The sequence below is a fragment of the Odocoileus virginianus genome, chromosome 14, assembly GCF_023699985.2.
Source record: "Odocoileus virginianus isolate 20LAN1187 ecotype Illinois chromosome 14, Ovbor_1.2, whole genome shotgun sequence".
Taxonomy (NCBI): domain Eukaryota; kingdom Metazoa; phylum Chordata; class Mammalia; order Artiodactyla; family Cervidae; genus Odocoileus; species Odocoileus virginianus.
The window spans coordinates 56,875,194-56,894,734 of record NC_069687.1 but is presented as its reverse complement, the minus strand read 5'-3'; the positions used below and the strand labels follow the sequence as shown (position 1 = coordinate 56,894,734).

Sequence of the window (19,541 nt, the reverse complement as noted above, 5' to 3'; positions counted from 1 at the left end):
TCAGTTCAGTCACTCAGTCGTGTCCAACTCTTTGCCGCCCCATGGACTGCAGTTCGCCAGGCTTCCCTGTCCATCGCCAACTCCTAGAGCTTGCTAGATGAGTGGATGTTATCTAGTCATCTGTGATAACAGAGATCTGTGACTAGATGTTAGCCATATTAATAATAATTCCACGTGAGGGTGGGAATGAGCTTGAACCAAGATTCTCCCTCAGCAGGCTTTGAAAATGACAGGATGGCGGTGGGGGTGGAAGGGGTAGGAGGAGGGGGAGGGGAGACAAGGAGAGGGAATGATGTGTCTCACTTCTCAGAAGCACAGTGCTGCGTTCAGCAGACGCTCGTCTTCATAAATTTCAGCAAGCACAAAGGCACGACGACAGGTGATTTTCCCTTCCTGAGCTTGCTACCAGCTGATCACTTCCTGTTTCTCTAAGAGCTTACCAGACAGAGGCGATTTGCTCTTTCAAATTTGGTCCTTGCCCTCTGGCTTTCCCGTGTGAGTCAGCGTCGCTGCCCCAGTGCCCTCGGCTCCCTCCCGAGTCTGTCTGCAGGCGGCCTCCCAGGTAAATCCCCGTTGTCCTGGTGCGCGTCCCCGCCCACACCGCTGCCTGGGGACGTGCGCCAGGCCTGAGTCACCTCACCATCCTCCCCGGCTGCAGCTATTATTGGAATAGCCGCCTCGACACGCAGCGCACGCTCCCTTCCCGGACTTCACAGTCCTGTGCTCAGGATTTGCAAATCTCTGCGCAGCCCGCAGCACCCCGAGGTTCCGCCTGGGAGATCACAAAGTGGTTTGCACTCAAGTCTCAAGTTTCTGAGAAAGGTCTCCATAGCCCAGGCATTCCGCTTTTTCCAACTGCGCGTCTCCAGAGTGCGCCCAGCAGCGGGCCTGCCTTTATGGGTGGCTTAAGAGGAATCCTTTTACAGTTCTGCTTTGAATGTAAAGGTTGTTGTTGTTGAGCCCCTTAAATCCTGTCCGACTCTGTTACTCGATGGACTGCAGCGCCCCAGGCTCTTCTGTCCTCCATTATCTCCTGGAGTCTGCTCAAATTCATGTCCATTGAATCCGTAGAAAATGAAAAGCAAGAATGAGGGTTGCAAATGAAAGTGAAGTGAAAGTCACTCAGTTGTGTCCTGACTCTCTGCGACCCCACACCAGAATTCTCCAGGCCAGAATACTGGAGTGGGTAGCCTTTCCCTTCTCCAGGGGATCTTCCCAACCCAGGGATGGAACCCAGGTCTCCTGTATTGCAGGCAGCTTGTTTACCAGCTAAGTCACCAGGGAAGCCCATAAGCAGGGAAACAGAGATCTCTGGGCAGAAGCACCTGGGGAGTTGGAGCTGGGAGGGGACAGGGAAAGAGGGAGAAAACCAGTATCAAGTCAGTGGGAAAAGAACCAGGGGTGTGAGAAACCTGGACAAAGATGTGCAGTGAAGAACGTGTTGTGCGCATTTGTGCACGCATGCTCACTCACCAGCTCCAAGGACTGTGTCCCACCTGGCTCCCCGGTCCATGGGATTTCCCAGGCAAGGATATTGGAGTGGGTTGTCATTTCCTACTCCAGGGGATATTCCTGACCCAGGGTTAAAAGTGTCTCTTGTGTCTCCTGCATTAGCAGGTGGCTCCTTTACCAGTCAGCCACCTGGGAAGCTGGGCTTATTTATACCAACCTAAATATTGAGCTGAATTGGAAGCTCCTTCTTCTCCATGCTGGAGTCACTGATAGCCTGTATCATCAGAGTCTCTACTATTGCTGGGCAGTTGCCTGCCATGAACCCTGCCAGTTACATGATTCCTGTCTCTGTTTTACAGATGAGGAAACTGAGGTGCTGGGAAGTAAAGACCTGAGCTCCAGGTTGTGTGGCCAACAGGTGGTGAAGTGCACACGCAAGCAGGCTGCCTCTTAAGCATTAACCTCTGTCACTCAGGGTAAGAATTAATATATTTTGTCCAAGTAAATATTAGAAGGCAGGGGAGATATGTTTAGTTCATCTATTACTCTGAAATCTAATGTAGAACCCACCTCTTGCAGGTGAGATACTGATTAATGTCCAGCTGATAGGGACCTCGGGGAAGTTCTGGTATTTCTTACAGGTTGGATAATCTCGGAGGCAAAGCATGAGTTCTGAGCTCAGGACTCCTAATTCTATGTTGATGTGTCTGAGTTTCTGAGACAGAGAGAACGAGCGAAAGCAGTTAACCTCCTTATATCCCCTACTTGACAAAAACGTGAGAACATGAATATGATCAAAAAAAAACCTTTGGCTAGAACATTTTCAGATCCTAAGAGATAAAACCAAGCAGCTCCTGGGACAACATGGAAGAGGATCTTGGAGGAGGTTGCAGGTGGACTGTGTCAGAGGTGCCCTAGCAGTAGTAGGCATGCAGACAAGAGCAAGGGAGGGATGAGAAATTCCTCTCCAAGTTGCAAACACATGCGACATCCCAGGAGCTGCCACTGTCACTTCCTTCCTTCCCCAGTGACGAGGGGTAGGGAGGGAGCCTATGACTCTCTGCACCTGGTGAGATGGTGATGGCACAGGTACTTCCACTAATAGAGACCAGTTAGTCTTACCCTGTTCCTTGGTGCCATTCTTATCTCGAGTCTTTCTCTTTCCCCCAGATTGGCCACCTTATAAAGGAGCGAGAAAAGCCTGCTTATTGTCTGCTGCTTGAAATGCAACTATTGAAATTAATGTGGAGGAGGAGGCTTATGTTTTCCTCTCACAGATCAGTTCAGTGTGAGGCTCAGGATTGGCAGAGAAGTGGAGATTTGGGGTGCCTTTTTATCCCTTGATCTGAAAGGGAAAACTTACACTTCTGCAGTTAAGAAAAGTTGAGGGAGACTAGAAACTTCCCCCTAAGGATGGCTAACCATAAACTGTGGCACTGAGATCTCTCCTCACGTCCTCTCAGGGATGTCTGAAGATGCCCATCTCAGCCTGACTCCAGTCCAAAGAGTGAAAGAGGCCTGTCTGACATTAGGATAATTGCATCAGACACTTATAGAACACCTAGCAAGCAGTTTACTGGAATCTTCTCAGCATAATTTTCTCAGTCCCCTTGAGTGAGGTCCTGTTGCCATCTTCATTTTTTTTAGATGAGAAAACTGAAGCCTTTGAAATCCAATTTAAAAGTTGTTACTTTTAGTAGACCTGAAATTAACATAATATTGTACCATAAATATCTCAATTTTAAAATAAATACAAAAGTTAAACAAAAGCTGCAAGTTTAATAGACCTCTGATGAGTAGACATCTTCAGTCATTACAGTAAATGATCTTTAACCAAAATGAAGCAATTAAGTTGATAAAAATCCAAACAACCAGCTCCACTGGGGTGAAGAATAGAAGAAATGGGAAGTTTCCCACAAGGGAAACTTGTATGTGTGTGATGATGAAGGGCAAGAGTCCAGAGGAAGTGTTCATTTTCTAAGGCATTTTGTTGAACTCTTTTGTGGCTAAGAAATGTGTGTGAACTACTTCACTGGGGGAAAAGGCATTTAAAACCACCAGCGACACTAAAAGAACTCAAAACCACCGTACTGTTTTTGCCAAAGCAACATCACCAGATAAATGTGCTATCAAAATGAGTGAGTTGGCCAAAGGTAGGGACGTCCCTGGAACAGAGCCTCCTGTTTGCATATCCCCCTTTTGGTTCTGCTGTTCGGGTTCTGTGCATCTGTGTTGCAGAAAAAAGCTCCTCACATATCCTTGGGCATTTCAGATGTTTCTACGTGACCTCCCTGAAAACCTCCTCCAACAACCCCTCCAAAATACAGAACCAGAAAGTGCTTCTGTCAAGTCAGTTCAAAGTTCAAGTCAGGACAGAGGTCTTTAGAGAATGAAATGGTATGCTTTGGGCATAGAAAACCATTGTAAGGGAGATGATTAAGGAAATTTAGAAAAAGAACGATCTGCTATTTTTCAATCCAAAATGGACTGACAAACCTTGCAGTTCATCTTGTTTAAATCATGGCCATCAGAAGCCTATTGTTTAGTGATTTTCAAAAAAATTTTTGCATTCTTGAGGCTTTTTGTTTTTTTGTGTGTGTTTTGGTTTTTTATCTTTTTCTTTTTTCTTTCTTTTTTTCTTGGATCAAATTCATACTCTGAATATTCATAGACCTTTTCAGTACCTCAACAAAACAGAACTGTGAAAATATAAAATCCTTGACATGAAACCCCCAGCAACACTCATCAGCAATGTTTTTAACTGAATTTTAAAACAAATCAAAATGAGTTTTGCCTTATAAAACCACCAGTGAATTGTGCACAGTCAGAACTGAAATTATTTCTTTTCATAAGTATTGCATTAGAAAAAATGAACATATCAATATCTTTTCCAAATTCATATTCCAATTAGTTCAAGTTTCTTTCCCTTTGACATTAAACAGGAAAAAGTCCCAGTGATCAGTAGCACACTTCTCTGTCTACTAAAGGACACTGTCAAAGCAAGGAACATGACCACTAAAGTGATACTACTGGAGAGGGTGTCCTACCCTCTGTAATACCCAGTGAATGCTGTAGTTTTATCATCTCACATAACAGAAAGGTGACCTGTGGGTTGGACTCTGCCTGCACAGTTTTAAGTAGTTACACATGACTAAAAGAGCTACAGGTTTCGTGATTATGGGTTTCTGGAAAATCCTGGAAGCAGAAGCAGCCTTTTGAGCATAGCAAGAGAGGAGTCAAATCCCTTTAAGAAGAGTTTTAACTCTGAACTGACCTCCCCCCACTTATTCCATTTTTCCAGTCTTTCAATCCAAGGACAGGTGAACATGGAAGGCCAAGTCATTTCCTCCAGAAAGATGATCAATATTTTAAACAGTGCTGTGGAGTGGGGGGAGTGTTATGAATCAGAAGGCTTGGTTTCTACTCTTCATTTGACCTTTTAAAGAGCCTTGATAGTTTTGAATAACTTAGTTATCTCAGAGTCAGTATTCCCATCTGTAAAATGGGGCTATACATGTAGCGCTGTAAGAGGAACAAAGTCAGAGATGGCGTGAGCGCTGGCGTATTATGTTGGTTGTTTCAAAACCTGGTTAATAACCCTTTCTTTCTCTGTGAACTGCTTAAGATGCAACTTAAAATGCGGTTCATCTCTGCAATCAGAGATTCCAAATGGAGATTATTTGGACATAGCAGTCACTGCTCCAAATTGAGCATCATCTCCTTCGGGAGCATAAGACTGTATTTAATTTTATTTACTATTTCATAAATATATTTTTCCTTCAGTTTTATAAAAATACACTTACCCTTTTCTCTCCCTTCATTTTTGCCATTAAGCCTTTAAACTCTAAATGACTTGCAATGCATCTATTTAGGAGTTAGATTTGTCTGTGCTATGGTATGAATATTAATAGAAAGTCCATATGTTTCAAGGCCTTCTGCAAAATATGAAGAAAGTGCTCTTAGCATTCTGTGTAAAACTGTACTGTTAAATATATGTGTGCAATCATTTTAAAAAAAAGAGGGGTGCAGAGAGGAACTGCAGCCCTTTCCTGCAGTGAGGGCTTTTAAATCAAACATCTCCCCCTCTCCCAGTCTGAGGAAGTGCTAACTAGATAGAGAAACTGGAAAAACTAGTCGGGATGAGGGCAGGGGAGCAGCTATGGAAGGCTTAAGCAGGTATTTAAATCTCTTTGGAAAGGTGAGCAGACTTCTTCAGGATTTAAAGGGGCAGAGTGGAGAAACCAGGGAAAGCTTCTGTGTCAGACCTTTATTGTGTGACTTCACGAGGTCGCACATGCGCGTTCCGAATCAAGTACTGATATTCCAAGGTGAAGAACTATCTGGGGATTTTCCACTCTTTTGACTTTTCCAGGCCTTTGCTGGTCTCCATAGTCCTGACAGCTAAAAGGTCATGGGATCAGAGGAAGTGGGAGCAGCAGGGGGATTTGAACACCCTCAGACCCAACCTTTTCATTTCAGGGAGATGGCCCAGAGGCTGGGAAGCAGGACCCAGTTTAAGGAGCACAGGCTTTGAAAAACCTAAAAGAACCGACTGATCAGCAGGTCTGAAGCCTGCCTAGCACTATCCTGATTTTATTTTCAGGTCTCACTAAGGGTAACTACCCTGTATCCAGCGGCGGGAGCCCCAGAAGCCTCGCTCCCGTCTGCCTGCTGGAAGGGCGCCCTGAGGTGAGCTGTCAGCACCTTCAGCGGGAGCAGGACTCTTGCTTCCGGCTGTAGCTCGCAGCCCAGGGTTTGTTTGTATAAAGGGCCAGGGGTGGGTTGTTCCTACAGCTCCAGCTTTTGCATTTGGGGGAGAAAAACGTCTAGGTCAAAACAATGGGAACGGTGGCCTGGAATGAAAGGAACAAAAGGCATCCAGTCAGAGCCCAGGTTCCCTTCCAACCCCCCACCCACACACACCCCTGCACATATTTCTTGCTTCTCAGCACTTGCCTGACAGGCTGCCTCCAGTGCTTATTTCGAAATACCGACTGAGAAAGTTCCCTCGGCCTCGGTAGTATAGTATAGGCAAGCCCTCCAGTCTCCCTTCCGAAGCGGAGGGGAGCCAGACTGAAAACCAGGGTAAATTACAGACAAGCTGAGAAAGGGGAAGCCCCACCCCGCTCCCTCCAGCTCCAGGCCGCGAATCAGGTCCCTGAGTCAGGCATGACCTCTGGCAGTCAGAAGCACGGGAATGGCCCGCCAGGGGCCCCGTTATCAGCCTCTCCTGCACTTCTGTCTCAGCTATCAGCGCCTTCAGCAGCCTGGACATCAGGGCTGCGCACACAGCAGCTTCGTGTTTGATTAACAAGGAAGCTGGCCTCCGTCTCCATCTTCTCTTCCACTCAGGCCTGTTTGGAGATGATCCTGGCTGAGATAGGAACTGCAGATCAGAAGGCATCATTTAAAGTCCTCCACCCTTGCTTCTGCCTCAGTCTGCTCTTCTATTTCCACACATTTTTTCCCCCTAAAGATTAGAAGGAAATTAATTTGTACTCAAAACTAAAAGTATAGAGTACTCACAATTACAATATCCGATTTTCTTTCCTTCTTTTCCTTCTATCTGACATTTTCTGTGATGATTAGAGTTTGATTTTTGTATTATGAAATGCATCTGTTTGTGTGTTTCAGAGTTTCTTGGTAACTGCTTACAAACCAAAGTGTACATTTCTACTCACATAGGAAAAAAGGCAGCATGTACAAGATGGCTAGAGGTAAGGGGTCAGTCATTAGTATAACAAACATCAATTAAGCACCTACTGTTTGCTAGCCCGTGTGCTAGAACTCTGGAGATGTAGATGTCAGGGCACCCACCTGCCTCCTATAAGCTGAGGTTATTCTCAGGCTTCGACTCTATTGAGAGGACATAATTCTAATCAACGCTTAATCCTCAAATGTTTTTTTCAGAGGGATGAGGGTGCCTGATTACCCGTATATATTTATACAAACATTGGGGGTCTAAAAATGTAACAACATTTATAAAAGAAGAGCAAATCTTCTTTACCCAACTCTAAGTCTTAAGATTTTGCTTGAGTTCATGATACATTCTTAGCTATCTGCTGTGAAGTGTGGAACATCACTGAGTTCTATCTGATATTTGATATATCTAGGCAACAAGAAGAGGGTAAAAAGAGGGAGCAAATTCTCAGTGTCACCTCAAGGGTAGTGGAAAGGGCTTGCAAGGGTAGGGACTTAATGAGAAAACCCAAGACAGAAGGATAGATCCGTGATCTTCACAGTGGAGTGTAAAAAAATAATACACAATCTTCTCTTCATAAGTGACACTTATTAAAATTCTAAAAATACATTAAACTTTATTAATATTTAACAAATAGATTGGCAGTAGTATATATGTATACTATATATGTTGTTGTTGTTTAGTCACTAAGTCATATGAGACTCTGTGCGACCCCATGGTCTGTAGCCCACCTGGCTCCTCTGTCCATGGTATTTCCCAGGCAAAAACACTGGAGTGGGTTGCCATCTCCAGGGGATCTTCCCGACCCAGGGCTCAAACTCGAGTCTCCTGCATGGGCAGGTGGATTCTTTACCTCTGAGCCACCTGGGAAGCCCGTATACTATATATATACTACTATATAATGTATAATATACACATAACGTGTACTTACGGTTGACCCATGCACAACGTGGGTTTAAACTGAGTGGGTGCACTTATACAAGGATTTCCTTCACTAAATACTGCAGTACTGCATGATCTGGGTCAGTATAAAGTTATACATGTATCTCGTACTAAACCAGTTAGAGGTCACTGCCTCTGACTTGTGTATTGTTCAAAGGCAATTACTTGTACACATTCAGTCCCCCCTAGGTACCCATGGGGGATTGGCTCTGAGATCCCCATGGATACCAAAATCAGTGGATGCTCAAGTCTCTTATATAAAATGGCATAGGACAGTCAGCCCATTGTCTACATGGATACATGTATGCAAGCTTGCCCAGATGTTTATTATTAATAGGCTATGTAAGCAAAATATGTTGAGGCCATTGATGAAGAAGAAGCAATAAAGGTCAAAGTTAAGGTCAACATCCTCATCCTCTGAATTGTGAAGTGAGGATAGAATCAAAATAAATATCAAAGTTCACGTGTGGGAGAATAGAATCCCATGCGTGTGCAAAGGTGGCTGCTGATTAATTCCTTCCCTGTCTGTACGCACAAGCTTTCTGTCCTTTGAGAGGCAGAGCCCACTTCTCCTCTACTTGAATCAGGACACTGTGCCTCTCCTTGAGCCATAGGATATAATGGAGGCAACATTCTAGATCTTTCATGCCCGCTGTTAGAGGTCTGGAAGCTTCTGCTTCCTCCCTCTGGGCAGTCAGAGTCTGACCACGGGCGACTGAGTTATGGAGACGCCGGAGTTAGGCCCCCAGGGGCACTGAGAAGCTCTCTTAGATCTTCCAGCCCAGCCAACTGAATGTAGCTGAGTGAGTGACCCAGCTGACACCACAGGGGCAGAAGGGCCCAGCAGACAATTCTGAGAAAAGGGGAATTATTGTTCTAAAGCACCAAGTTTTAGAGGGCAGTTTGTGCCACAACAATAGATAATAAAACTGTCATATCTTATGGTTCATGAATTAGCCCTGGAAACAGACATATTTACTAAGACTCTTCTTTTCACATGTTGCCATCTTAGACAAGAAAGCAAAATTCTGATGGCCAAGAGTTTGTAGACAGTGAAATCCTAGGACCAAATCCTAGGGCCAGGGTAAGCCCACAGCAAGTTTCCAAAGTATCGTTTTAAAATAAAAGTTACAGATAGATACAAAACACAGGGATTTTGGTATTTTGCAATAACCAGGAACCTGAGCACTAGTGATTATTTTCCCTTTTCCTTTGGCCAAAGTTTTCTCTCTTTGATTCTTTGGGAGTGTTTCTTTAGCTGTATAGGCCAGCTTGTCTATTATGCAATTCCTTCTAATTGTTAAGGTTGGAAGTCTGGGAACTACATTTCCCAGCATCCCTTGCCAAAAGAGATTTTAGTCTGATGCTGACAACCAGAGGCAATAATTGCATGGGATTTGGAAGGGGGAGGAGGGGTAGAAGTTATGCTCTTGCTCCTGTGTCAGAAGTGAGCAGATGTGTGGCGCTCAACAGATATCAGAGTTTGTCTTAGATCCCAGACATTTCCCTTTGAAACATCCACCTCAGTGAGTGCTGGAAGCAGATGAAATCATCGCCAGCCGTTTCCTGTAGTCCCTGAAGCTTCCTGTCTCTAAAGCTAGCAGCAAATTTAAAAGCTTGTTGCTTTCCCTGACCTACCCTCCTCCAGACCTTCCAGGAGTTTTGTGTGCATCCAGTTCCTTGTGTTAAATTCCTTCTGTTGCCCAAGATACCTAAAGTGGTTTCTGTTTTTCCTACTAATTCTTATGACATAAGCCTAAATTTCATTTTATAATGGAAGTCAAGAAAGTAGAATTTCTCTCCGCACAGTTTTCTTCAAACAGCTAGAGATCTCTTTCATAAAACTTTGAGCGCAAATACATTCATGTCATACAGCCTGGATGGAGATACATATGGGGGAATTGTAGAATGGAAAGAGGAAGTAACACAATGTGTAGGTAGGGTTCCGGGGCAGGGCAAACTAGCATTTTTCCTGCCAATTAATCAAAGCATGTTTTATAGGTGGGTTCACAATCACCAGATTTTGCAAGCAATGAGAGGTCACCTAGTTGAATTAGAACTTTAGATTAACAGTGGTGTATGAGTGTGTGTGTGTGTGTGTGTATGCATGCTCAGTAGAGTCTGACTCTCTGAGACCCCACGGACTGTAGCCTGCCAGGCTCCTCTGTCCATGGAATTTTCCAGGCAAGAATATTGGAGTGGGTTGCCATTTCCTACTCTAGGGGACCTTCCCAACCCAGGGATCAAACCTGCGTCTCCTGTATTGGTGGGCGGATTCTTGACCACTGAGCCACCAGGGAAACCCCAGATTAACAGTGGAGTAGGCAGAATAATGTCCCACCAGAGATGTTCCTCTCCTAGTCCCTGGGACCTGTGACTGTGTTCCCTTATATGGAGAAAGCGCTTTCAGATGTGATTAAGCTAATGGTCCTGGAAATGAGGAGAGTCTCATTTTTGACTTTTGCAGCTGGATTCAATCTAATCAAGTTTGTCCTTCAAAGGGGAGAACCTTCATCAGCTGCCATCAGGGAGATGTGATTAAGGAAGGCGAGTCAAAGGCTGCAACATCTCTGCCTTTAAAGATGGTGGAAGAAGGCTGGGTGTGCGGGTGGCCTCGGGAGCTGTAACAGGTAAAAGAATAAGTTGTCAGTTGTCCCCTAGATCCTTCAGCAGGAATGTAGCCCCTCTGACACCCTGATTTTAGCACAGTGAGAGCCATATCAGTAAGATAATAAATTGGTGTAACTTAGTTTGTGATAATTTGCTAACAGCAGCAATGGAAAATTAATTTTAAAAAGGTAGTTTTTTAGTATAAGTATGGCCATGGGATATTTAGGACACACATATCTAATACTATTTCTGTTTTGAAGTTAAAATTTAACTCTGAAACCTGTATTTTGCCTGTCAACCCTGATGATCGGAAAGTGGAATTCCAAAACTCTTTTACGTTTCTGCCTTGAATTCTAGGACACTTACCCATATACCAGCCAGTTAAAATAGGCACCTTACCTCTCTCTTTCATTTGATCCTCACAACTCTGGTGTTGGTGTTATTTGTGTTGGTATTGTTTACTGCAATTTTCCAAACAAGGCAACTGAGTTTGCGCAGAATTAAACAATTTGTTTAATGCAAATTTTAGGAGGTGGTGGGGGTAGGGGTGGGTCAGGTCAGGTCAGTCCGCCGCCGATGTCCGTCTTGCTAAGTGAGCTCTGTCTAGTTGGCTAGGCTAGCACTCCTTTCCTCTGCTTGATTTCATTGCTGGAGCTCCCAAAGCTCGCCCCTACCTCTGCTTCCACATCCCCTCCACCCACTTCCTCCTATAACCTGGTTTATGACCCACCCTCACCTCTTGCCCCCTCTGGAAACTGTTCTCAAGGTCAGGGCTGGCCTCTAACCTGCATCGCTTCTTAGTCACCCTTCTCTCCACCCTTTGTGCATCATGTGACCCTGGAGTCTCCCCCTCCCGCGGGAGCTTGCGTCCCCACCTCCAACACCCTAGGTTTTTATGCTGTAACACGGTGTTTCCCGCTGCCGCTCTGATGATTTCTCCTCACTGATGGCTAGATCGTGTGTCTCCTTGACTAAGGGATCCCCAGAGAGCTAGGAAAACATTTCTAAGGGCTGTCTGTGAGGACGTTTCTGGAAGAAATTAGCATTGGAATCTAATCTAGACTGTTGAAGAAGGTAGCCCTCCAACGCAGGTGGGTGTGATTCAACCTGCTGAGCTCCTCGGTCCGTCATGAGGCCTTCTTTCTCCCTGTTTCTGCCTCCCCCTCTTTCTGTTTCCACATCACCTTCTCTGCTCTAAGCCAAGTTTTCCTCTGCTTCCTCACAAGGACACCTGTGATTACATTTAGGGTCCATCTGCATGCTCCAGGGTCATCTGCTCATCTCAAGATCCTAAAGCACGGTGGAAAAGTCTCTTTGGCTCTATCAGGTAGCATTCGCTGGTTTTCCGGATAAGCAATGACGATCCTTGGAAGTCATCCGTCGGCCCATCACACCAGGTGATTCTAATTTGTAGTCAAGTTTGTGAGCCACTCATCACTGAGCTAACTTCTTCCAGGTTCCCTTGTTCAATCCATCTTGCTCACCATCTTCCTAACATGTCCCCATCCCTGTTTCACATGACTCCTGATGAAATGTCATCGAAATTCACCTCTGCCTTTAGAACACATTTCAAATGCCTTGATGGAGAACACAGCCTCGTACGAGCTGACACAAAGACCCCTTACCTTACAAGATATGTGGTAAACACTCTCCCCATGAACGTTTTGCTTCAGGTCAACTGAGTTTCTCACGCTGTGTGTGGCATTCCTATTGGTTATTTTGTTTGTGCTGTTTCACTAACATGTAAGGCTTTCCTCATTGTCCTGTGCTTACTTAGGTCTTACCCATGTGCCAAGCTGTATTTTTTTCCTCAGAAAAGTACCACCGACTAGGTGGCTTAAAAAAATCACCTAGAGACTTGTCTCAGAGTTCTGAAGCCTAGAAGCCTAATATCAAGGTGTCAGTAGGGTTGTCTCCATCTGATGACTGAGAGAGAAGGGTCTGTTCCAGACTGCTCTTCCTGGCTGGCAGATGGCCATTTTCTCCCTGTGTCTCTTCACATTGTCTTCTCTTTCTGCATGTCTGTCTCCAGGGGATCTTCCCAGTGCTGGGATCAAACCTCCATCTCCTGCATTGGCAGGAGGATTCTTTACCACTGAGCTATCTGGGAAGCCCCTGTGAGTCTATGTACCTTCCCCATATAGAATTTGAGCTCCTTACATATGTTCATCCCATTATACTCATGATACTTTTGATTTGAACTCAACACATACTTGCTGATTTAATTTTGGGAAATCTGAGAGGTTAGTTTGGGGTAAGGAGTAGGCAGAGACAAATCCAATGATAGGATAGGAACGAATACTCAATAGTGTTGAATAAAGGATTCCTTGAATATATTTGTTGGAGAGAATCTAAGAGAATGCTTTCAGGTGGTATGGTTGCTTAAAAGCTAGGAGCTGACTAAAGGGAATGGAGAGGGGAGACAGGAAGAAGGCAAGTCTCTAGATCCTCAATTCATCAAAAAACTGGGTGAGTCAAGCTTAGCAGCATTTTGCATCATCAGCATCACCGCCCCAGCCCCTTGCTCTACAATGATAGCCTGGTGCTTTGGAGGACTTATCAGGCTGACGCAGGACACCCGGGTTGGGCAGTCTGCCAGTCCTTTGCTGGAGGCCTTGCATTTCCATCTGCGTGCTCTGGGATACTATTCTGCCTCTGGTCACTTTCACAGAGCCCGTGTACAGATGAATGAGTGGAGGACTGTCAGGCTGAGAACTGAAAAGGGTTGTCTGCATCGGAGGTCTTGCCTCAGCACAAGAATCTAGGGGAATGAAGCGGAGGGAGTCTGCCACACTAGCAAGGGGCCCCAGAGCATCCAAGGGTGTCACCCCTTCAGAGATGATGTCTGAGTCCCATTAAGAACGTGATGAAGCAGAGGCTTGGCTCACCCACTCTAAATAAGCTCCTTTTACCTTGAAATAGCACAGAGCTTTAAAAACCTCCACCTTTCCCGGTTTATGTGGACCCCGGCTTAGTCCTTCCTGCCCCACCCTATTCTCCCCAGGGACCACGTGGCTTCCTCGCCTACTTGACACAGCTGGGCTCCACTTCCTGCTGCTTTGGTTTCAGCCTGGTTTCTTGTTATCATGCCCAGGTCACACCAGCTGTCCCTTCCCGGTGTTGACGCTGGGAGAGACCGGAGCTGTTCAGTTTCACCCGGACTCGCCAGGGGTGGGGGCTTTCCATGGGCTTTTTTAGCTCTGTGCCCCTGGCCTTGTCACTGCCTGCCGAATGGAGCCCGGGCGCCCAGGAATGGCTGCCACCTCGGCTGCCATTCCTGCGTGCTTACCGAGCACGTGCGACTGAGCATTCTCAGGGTCCCTTCCTTTCTTGTGGCAGCTGCCACACTCGGGGAAGGAAGAGGGAGCTTCAGGCATCTGATGCTTGCCTGAGTGGGCTGCCCTTCCCTCTCCAAACTCCAAGTGTGGGGTCGGGCCCGGCCCCATGCCCTCTGGCACTCTCGGAGCAGCTGGGGGTTATTTTTGCAGCCAGGCTGGTCAAGGAACAAGAGCGCAGTTGCCCAGGGCTTTCCTCTGCGTGGGGCTGTACAGAAGGTCAGAGGTTAGGGCGGAGCAGGGCAGGTTGCGTCAGCCCCAGAGAAGGGGAGCTGGGCTGCTGTCGGCCTGGCCCACGTACCTTCTCAAAGTCCCTTCTGTCTGGGCTTCTCTTTCAACCGCTCAGCTTATTCCCAAGAGCCTGTGGGTCTGGATTACCTCATTTTAGCCCACCAAGCTGTTCAAACAACTCTTGACATTTGACCTTCAGGCATTTATGCAAGCTGATGACCTTTCCTCACTCCATCCCGTGTGGATTCAGAACATGATTCTTCTCCCTATTAGTGATAGAAATGATCAACCTAGACTTAATGTGCATGCCTTAGAAATTCTATATCGTTCATGGGTAGATCTCATGCCTCTTGTATTTTTCCATATCTTTGTGCCATATCAGTGCTGTAAGTTGGTGACTTAGCAGTTTGATTCATATCAAACTGCATTCTGTAACTTTGGGTTTATGTGCCATAACAGTGAAATCCAAAAAGAGCTCAAGAAATAGATGTCTCTCAGGTGAGTGTAGACAAAAGCATTCCAATGCTGGTGGGGTGACTGGGCTCCTGGAAGTCCTTAAACAGTCCTCTGGGCTGTCTCCTGTATGGTATGACTTCATGTTCATGGTCAAAGTGATATCTACTTCTAGGCATCAGGAGGGGTGAAGTAATGAAAGAGAGGCAGAGGCCATATGTCACCCAATCTCATGTAACTTTCCCAGAAGCTGCTCTCTGACACTTTCGCTTACCTCCCATTAACCGGAACTTAATCACGGACCACGCTTGGCTGCAAGGGATGCTGGATAACATCTTTATCAGGACAGTCATGTGCCTGCTACCCATCATGTTATTAAGGAGAAAGGATAGTCGAGGAAAAGGAGCTGCCTCTGCCTCAAAAAAGCCTAAAAATCGACTTGGGAGGGGGGTGAGGTGGGCTGCTCTTTGTAGAATGAAGAATATATGTTTCTAAAAAGCAATCTAAATGATTTACTGCTTGAATATAAATTGTTAGGCATTTAAATAAGCATACAAACAAATTTATATAGGTCACTACGTAATATTTTAAGCGGAGTTATATATTGGGAAAGTTTCAAAGCTATTTCTGTAAGTAATAATGACTTGTTCTAAAATGTTTTCCCCAAGATTGCAATAATCCTCTGAACCCATTAAGTTGGCCGGTGATCTTAAGGCAATCAGAAATGGTGAAATCTCTGGGGTCCCAGTTGCCAGAATTATTTCAACCTAGTGGTAGAAAACAAAGTCCCAGGGCTACCAAGTCTGCATCTTCTGTTATGGGAGAAACAGGACATTGGAGGATACTGGTACTTAAATTACTGCAAGGTGTGGGGAAGATGTATATGTATGTGGGGTAATTGCACAGGTGGGTTATCTTTATGTGGGGGGGAGGGGATTCATGAAGCCACAGGTGAAATAATGTACTTCATAAAGAATAATTAACACCCTTGTGGACAAGTCTATCCCTTGGATGATGATCTCTATCTAATAGAACTCAAAATAATCTTTGGGTTTTAGGTTAACTTTTAAAAGGGGACATACAGTGTTCTTCCTTAATTTTGTTCTTTGCTCACTTCTGTGTAAGAGAAAAGATTTGACTTTTCCCGCGGCACCCCCGCCTCCACCCTGGACAAGAGATACTAAAATGACATGAGGGAACAGCCTCTGACTTGATCAGACAAATAAACCAGAAACAAACTCAAAAATAGCCTTTGAAGGTTAGTTTTTCAGATATATTAAATAAAAATGCTAATGTTCTTAAAAAGTAATAACATTTTTAACTTTTTAGTTTGTGTTTTCTAAGGCAGAAAAATAAATTAAAAATTAGGAGCTGTTCTTAAAACTTCTTATTTTCAATTATCAGATGTCTTTATATATCTAGTCCTTCTCAAGTCCCACTATATGAGTAAGTTCACAGCACCACCTTTCTAAGTCCCCAGAGTTATTCATGATGCTTTGATAGATAATCTATTAGCAAGGCCAGGTTGTCCCAGGCAAAACAGTATACTAGGAAGATGTTTTACAAACATTGAATGTGTTCTCCAAGGTATAGGTTTTCTGTGATAATTTTAGTTTTGTGTTGTCATACAAGTTACTGTAAGTAATTCTGGACATTGATCTGTTACCTTGTACCTGAGTGTTGTTACTCAGTTTCCATATGTGAATTTTCATTTGTTTCCAAAAGGTAAACACTCAAGAAATAGCAACATAGAAAGCCCAGCTCAAAAAGACTTCAATCTTAACAGTCAACACCATGATTGTGCTGCTGGCCAGTGTGATGGTAGCACCCATCTTTTTATTCATGGACACACATCAGGTCATAAGTAGACATATGGGAAGTTATAAAAACACTTGGAAAACTTATTAAATGGAATTTAATGTTTTTCCCCCACTGTGTTGCATTTTGGCACAGGTTTTTTTTTTGTGTGTTTTGTTTTATTTGAATATAGTTCATTTATAATGCTGTTACCTTTTGTTGTACAGCAAAGTAAATCAGTCATGCATGTACATATATTCACTCTTCTTTGGATTATTTTTTCATATAGGTCATTATAGGTCATTCATTATAGGTCATTACCTGTGGCACATAGTTTTAAATGACTGGTCAATCTAATGTACAGATGACTAAATATTTTTTAACAAAGTAGGAATAATGAGTCAAGCAATAACTTTGCAAAAGCAAAAGAATCAAGTGAAAAAAAAAAGGTATTAAGCACACAGATGCATCTATCTTTCTATTCTTAAATACAATCTGGATGACTTCGTTTTAGCAAAATCAAAATCACCCGTTTCTTTAAATGATTTTTACTGATTTAAACTGATAAAGTTTTGTAACTTAACATTTCTTTGGGTTTCAGTGTAGTTCTAAAGCTACCTACATATGTTCAGTACTTGTCTCTTTTCATAACTATTTCAGTAAAATGGTCGAACATGTCTCAACGTTAAAAATCCTGAGAATGGTTATCTTTTAAAAGAGACCACACAAGTCTGCAAGATGCAGAACCAGGAGGCTAATTTTTCATGTCTTCCTTGCTCAACATTTGAATACCATCTCCCACCAGAACTTTCAGACCCATCTGCCTTCCTGACCCAGTCATTCAAAAGCCCCACAGTTGCATTCAACCCGTGTGAACCTCATTTCAAAGTTAGTTTCTGCAGAGGAGATTGATTGATTTTTAGCCTAATAACTACTAGTGAAATGTCTAAAGGTTAGTCTCATAGACAAGGTGCAAGAATTCATATTCAACACCAGAAAGCAAGTATGATAAGGGGTGTTGGTTGGCAGAGGGCCAATCCTGGAGGGCTTCGAGTTAATGAATTGAGTTAGAACTGTCATTGTAGGAACTGAGGTCTAAGGAGGGCTCTCTGGAAAATTTGTGATTGTCAAATTTAATGTGACCCATTATACTTTTGATTTTTGCTCAATTGCATATATATATAGTTTTTATTATTGAACAGTCTTTAGTTCTCCTTGACTTTATGGATTTGTCCCCTTTTCATTATCTGGGCACATCCACCCTTGCCTCTGTTGTCCCCAAAGCTCATTGCCCCAGTATGTGTCCATTCAGACACACACAGTCCTTGGGCAAGGAAGGGATTGATAGAATATATAAAATACTCAAGAACAACAAAGTGAAATACAAACTAGAAGCAAGATGAAAGTGAGAAAAATTCAGTGCATCTTCTTTTTTTTAAGGTATCAAGTAGAAAAATTTTTAAATTGCTCTAATTTTAGTTTATGAATTTGTATTTGCCCATCTGAGCACAGCCAGGATAACTGAGCAGTCTTCTGTTCTTTATTTCATCCTTACATAATACAATGTTCAACCAACCACTGGAATGCCTGTGCTATCTCTTTTACTGGAAGAGATCTTAACTCTCACAGGTTACAGATTGCAGAGCCAGCCTGAAAGGACGTTGGGTTTTTTTTTTTCCCCCCCATCTTCTGAAATTGTTAAATTCTGACACTGGGAGCTGATTTATGTCCCTGCATTGGGAAGGGATGCTTGGTGGACAAAGACCAATAGAATGAAGAGAATTTGGCTCATGACTTGGTACTGAGCTTTGTAGTCGGGAAAATAGAACGTTCATCTGTGTTCCTTCAAAGACATCCTCAAGATGTGTCAGCCCATAAACTTCCAAATGAGTAATTTGTAGTCTCAAAGGCCTCCTGAGGAGAGCTTTACAGAGTAACCTTCAGAGACATTCAGGCAACTTGGGGATGGGCTGGATCCTTCAGATTTCTCAGAACTTTCTTAAAGCCTATCGGACTTGGGAAAAACCGTTCTCGTAAGATGCTTCTTCCATATAATTTGACTTCATCCTTTTCAATGATCTAAAGTTTAACCTTTAAGCAAAAATGTGAAAAATTTGCAAATGATTTTCAAGCTTCATTTTTCAGTCTGTTTAATTGGAGGCCAAATGGGAAAGTATACAAGTGAAATAGTGCATGGCTAAGGAGTTCTAACTAACATTTCCAATTATGACAATCCAATAGGTTGATCTACTTTACACGACGGAAGAGGAAAGGCCAGTCGCTAAACCTGTATAAGGATCAGCTATAAAACAAGGACCGTGCCAAACTGAAAATGGCTGAGATTATGTAAGTAAGTCACTTCTTACAGTATGAGCGCATATGCATGGCAATTATAAATATAGGTGTATCAGGTAGCGATTGCTTCCTTAGTTAAGAAAACAACTATTTATTTTGCTTGCTTAGGCTGGAATTAGCTGTATAGTTCTACTAGTTTTAGCTGGGCTCCCTTATGAATCTGGATTTCGAGACAGAGCACCGAGGTGTCTCTGCTTCTGGAGTGTGGCTGGTTTTTTACTAGGAAAATGGAATCAGTGGTCTCAAATGTCTCTCGTCTTAATCTGGGTTTGTTCACTGTGGTTGCATCAAGGACCCAAGAGGGAGAAAAGCATTCAAGGGGTGGAGGCCTAGGCTCAGAACTGGCACACTATCATTTCTGTCATATTCTATTGTATAAAGCAAATCACAAAGTCGGTCTAGATTTAAGAAGTAGGAAAATAGATTCTCTTTCTGGGAGGAGTTATGTTCTATGGCAAAAGCCATGGATATAAGGAAGCATGAAAATTTATGACCATTTTTGTCATCTACCACAGTAAGTGTAATTTATTTCTTTATACTTTATTTCACAATGGCTTTGAGGTGGCTTATAGCAAAAATGAACACAGTGATATGGTAACAAACATAAAAACTTGAAAAAATTGAAGTAATATAAATTAGAATAGGAGGCCAAATCTAGGATTCTT

At 43.7% G+C, this 19,541-nt stretch overlaps 1 long non-coding RNA gene across 2 annotated transcripts; it reads left to right on the top strand.

Annotated features, from left to right (window-relative positions):
* The first annotated feature begins 304 nt into the window (after nt 1-304).
* LOC139038198 (uncharacterized) lies at nt 305-18,861 on the top strand. Of its 2 annotated transcripts, none has more exons than XR_011491123.1 (3): nt 305-562; nt 1,812-1,928; nt 18,763-18,861. It is a non-coding gene; the product is annotated as an uncharacterized lncRNA (long non-coding RNA). The 2 variants fall into 2 exon arrangements; XR_011491124.1 differs by lacking the exon at nt 18,763-18,861 and adding an exon at nt 2,623-3,406.
* Nucleotides 18,862-19,541: the final 680 nt, after the last annotated feature.